Raw genomic sequence first — 5,000 nt, 5'->3', positions numbered from 1 at the left:
AACTTACTCACTACGGTAAATATAACAAAAGAAACAATTAAAAGGTGTATAGACAAACTCAAAGTTAATAAAACATCAGGGCCAGATGGTTGGTATCTAACAATCTTAAAGGAAATGAAAAATGATATTCTTGTTCTATTAGAAATAATTTTCAAGAAATTCATCATATCTGGAGGTGTCTCAAGAGAATGGAAACTGGCTAACATTACTCCCATATTCAAAAAAGGTGACAATAAAAAAACAAATAACTATAGGCCTATAAGTTTGACTTTAATCGTAGGAAAAATAATGGAAACTATCATCAGAGATGCTATCGAACATCATTTAGAAAGTAACCGTTTGATAAATGATAGCCAGCATGGTTTCAGACGGAAACGTTCTTGCGTGACTAACTTACTCGAATTCTACAACACAGTTATCTCGAATTATGACAAAAGAAACAATATAGATTTAGTATATCTAGACTTTGCAAAAGCTTTTGATACCGTCCCACACGAAAGACTACTTACTAAATTAGCTTTGCATGGAATAAGTGGTAGCCTATTAGGTTGGACTAGTAATTGGTTGAAGGGTCGAAAACAGAGAGTTGTTTTAAATGGAAAAACTTCTGGATGGAAAAGTGTTGCAAGTGGAGTTCCTCAGGGTTCCGTTCTTGGGCCACTTCTATTCATAGTATATATAAATGATATAGACCATGGACTAAAATCTACTGTTTCCAAATTTGCTGATGATACAAAACTGTGCGGAGTGGCAAATGATCACTCAAACCAATTAGATATTCAAGAAGATTTAGATCAATTACAGCAATGGTCTGAAAAGTGGCTAATGAAATTTAACACAAGTAAATGCAAGGTAATGCACATAGGTAAAAATAACAGTAAGTACGATTACAAGTTATTTGGAAATTCGTTAACAAAAGTGGATAGTGAAAAAGATCTCGGCGTAATTATCAGTAACGACCTCAAATCATCCAAGCAGTGTATTTCAGCCTCTGAGAAAGCAAATAAGATTCTGGGACTGATTGCGCGATCTTTTGATTTCAAAAGTCCATCACTCATTAACAAGCTATATAAATCGTTAGTTCGTCCACATTTGGAATATGCTGTTTCCGTATGGTCACCGAATCTCATTAAAGACATTGACAGACTGGAAAAAGTACAACGGCGAGCCACAAAACTGATTCCAAATATCAAAAATAAATCATACGAAAATCGACTAAAACATATGAATCTGTTTTCCCTAAAAAAGCGTAGACTCAGAGGTGACTTGATACAGGTCTTTAAGATTCTAAAGGGAATTGACAACATCAAAAGTGACAAAATTTTTACATTGAATGAGAATCAGACAAGAAACAATGGTCTCAAACTGTCCGGAAATAGATTCAATTTGGAAGTAGGTAGAAACAACTTTGCCAACCGTGTAGTTAATGAATGGAATAAACTTCCTGCACAGGTAGTGGAATGTAGTTCAGTTCGAAGCTTTAAGAATCATTTAGATAAATACCTAAGTAAGATGCTGTAATGATTATGATTTATCTTATATTATTTGTTTTTGTTTTGTTATCATTTGTCTATCTGATTTTCATTTATTATTAGTTATATGTCAATTTATTATTATTTACTATTTACCTGTTTGTTTATTATTTAACTATACCTATGCATTTATTTATGTATTTTATTTGTTATTTACATTATCATAGTTTTTATTTATTATTTTATTATTATGATTTTTTTTATCGCATCCGACCTAGATATGGATCAAAAGGTCTCCTGTCGGCATGCTCCGCCTTTGTAATCCTTTGTAATATATATATGATTTTTGCATGTCAGCCTCCTCGAATTTCTCGACGTTGATGGCTTAGAATTTAAGTGAATTTAAGTGAATTGTGGCTGATATATATATATATATATATATATATATATATAATGTATATATATATATATATTCTATATACATATATATATGCATATATATATATACATATATATATATATATATATATATATATATATATTTTTTTTTTTTTTTTTTTTTTTTTTTTTTTAGGAAAGATCTTCAATTAACACTGCTTTTGCTCATGTCCGCCCATTAGCTGAACAGAATCACCTGTTGCTAACCCATAAGAGAAATTCAAAATGTGTGTCGCCGTGCCTTATATATAAAAAAAAGGAACTCACGCCAAAGACGAGTGACAATCGCCCCACAGTTATCAGGCGAGGGAACAAAGATGGTCGAAAGATACTCTCGGGCCAACTATTGTTCCGAGGTAGCCTAAACGAAGTAATTGACGCCCAAGGTGGTTGGACTCGCTATTGAGGTCATTCACTTGTAATGCAGAATTACAATCCTACGTTTTCAATGTCTGAAGACGCATATTAAATATTACCCCAACAATAATTATAACGTTTTAAAGATTGGTAATGAAACTAGATTATAAAAAGAATACAAAAGTTATATTAGAATATGATATTCAGAAGTTTCTTCTTAGCACAGAATAAAAAAAAGATTACTTTCGCAAGTTCGAATTTTTTATGACTCATAATAAACACGGTTACAACAATAAACATTGTATAACATCTACGTGAACAGAACTAACTTGATTATTGATTATAATAACTAATACATTTGTAGACTACAGTTGCTATCGTCTCATTTCTGAAACGCAACCCCGCCAAGACTAAGCAGCGTCCACAAGGCCTCGTGTACACTTAAGTCTCCAAGGCGAGTACAAGTGAAGTCGACGTTGGAGGAATTATTATTCATTATTTTTAATGTTTTGTAGCTCAAGAGGCTCTCGTTGAAATTACACTGTTAGATGTCCACACACAGTTAATGAATGAGAAAATGGGAGATGGGGTAAGAGAGAAAGAGATATATGGCAGAGGGGGAAGGTAGATAGAGCGAGAGAGGGATATGGAGGGTGGGAGAGAAAGAGATGGCGGGCGGGAGAGAAAGAGATGGAGAAAGAGAGAGAGAGAGAGAGAGAGAGAGAGAGAGAGAGAGAGAGAGAGAGAGAGAGAGAGAGAGAGAGAGAGAGAGAGAGAGAGAGAGAGAGAGAGAAGGAAGGAAAGACAGAGACAGAAAGGTAGTAAGAGAAACAGAAAAATGAGAAAACGAGAGGGAAAGAGAGAGGTAGTAGGAGAGGGAGGAAAAGACAGAGAGAGAGAGAGAGAGAGAGAGAGAGAGAGAGAGAGAGAGAGAGAGAAAGAGAGAGACAGAGAGAGAGAGGGGGGGAGATATGGAGAGAGAGGGAGAGAGGATCGCAATAGAAAGAAAGGAGAGAAAGGAAGAGGGAAAGACAAAGCACGGAAAGAGAGGAAAAGGCGAAGGATAATCGAGGTCACGAGAGGTCACGAGGCGGCGAAGAGCAATATCGTCCAACAGCAGCAGCAGCAGTTGCCGCGTGTTGCAACGGCAAAGCCATTTAGTCATCCTGTCAGAGATTATATGGAGGCAATTATTGCCTACGCCCGGCTGATAAGTCATATCAGGGGAGAATATTGCCTAATATACCTCACTAGCTCTGCACTGCACATACTTTTTTTTTTTGGTCACATCTGAGGCTGAACCTTGATAAACAGGAACAAAAATAAATAAATATATAAATAATCTAATAAGTAAATAAATAAAACCATAAATAAAAAATTAAAAAACAAATGAATAGATAAATATATAAATAAATAGATAAATAGATGAATAAATAGATATATACATAAATATATATAACATAAACTAAATATATAACTAAATTTATAAATAGTATACATGAACAAAACTAGAAATAAATAAACAACCACATATAAATACTTGAAAATAAAAATAAAATTCCACATCCTACAGAAGCGAACAATTCAGACATGAGTTTTACCAGTGCTGAGGCGAGTGTGTCTGTGTGTGTGTGTGTGTGTGTGTGTGTGTGTGTGTGTGTGTGTGTGTGTGTGTGTGTGTGTGTGTGTGTGTGTGTGTGTGTGTGTGTGTGTGTGTGTGTGTGTGTGTGTGTGTGAGTGCCTATGTGTGCGTGTGTGTGTGTGTGTATGTGTGTGTGTGTGTGTGTGTGTGCGTATGTGTGTGTGTGCGCGCGCGCGCGCGCGCGTGTGTGTGTGTGTGTGTGTGTGTGTGTGTGTGTGTGTGTGTGTGTGTGTGTGTGTGTGTGTGTGTGTGTGTGTGTGTGTGTGTGTGTGTGTGTGCGTGTGTGTGTGTGTGCATATGTGTGTGTGTGTGTGTGTGTGTGTGTGTGTGTGTGTGTGTGTGTGTGTGTGTGTGTGTGTGTTTGTATGTATTTATCTAGTTGTATTTACCTAGTTATATTATACGGGAAGGGAGCTATGCTCGTGGTGACCCGTTTTTGTATCTTTCAGCATCAAGTTTTTTCTTAAAATCTTAGTGTTTGCACACACTATTTCTTTGTCTAATTTGTTCCAGGTACCTATCACTCTGTGTGGGAAGCTTTTTTTTTCAAATCTCTTCTGTAATTATCTTTTTGATTTTCTTTTCGTGTCCTCTTATTTTTCCATTGTCCCATTTCAATAAATCATTCTTATCTAAGATTTCCATTCCTTTCATAATTCTATAGATAGTTTGTAGGTCTCCTCTTTCCCTTCTTTATTCCAGAGTTGGTAATTCTAATTTGGACAATCTTCGTTCATATATCATTTTGGAAAGAGTTGGTGCCAGTTTTATTGTTGCTCTTTGTATTCTTTCTATTTTTTTTATTTTTTTTTTTTTTTTTTTTTTATTGGGTGTCCATAGTGTTGCTGCGTACTCAAGTTTTGGTCTTATTAGTGTAGTTAAATATTTTTTTATCATTTCCTCATCCAAATAGACAAATGCCACTTTTATTGACCTCAATAAATTGTAGGTTTCTCCGACTATTCTATTAATATGTTTGTACGGTGTCATGTCTTTGCTGATCATCACTCCGAGGTCTTTTTCCGAGTTTACATTTTTTACCTCTTCTTCACCAATTTTATAATATCTCGATATTCTGTTTTTACTTTTTC

Source organism: Oratosquilla oratoria, chromosome 1 (genome assembly GCF_046742065.1).
Source record: "Oratosquilla oratoria isolate Oo_2021 chromosome 1, ASM4674206v1, whole genome shotgun sequence".
In the NCBI taxonomy this organism is placed as follows: Eukaryota; Metazoa; Arthropoda; class Malacostraca; order Stomatopoda; family Squillidae; genus Oratosquilla; species Oratosquilla oratoria.
The sequence above is the reverse complement of the archived record's forward strand: the minus strand, read 5'-3'. Positions refer to the sequence as shown.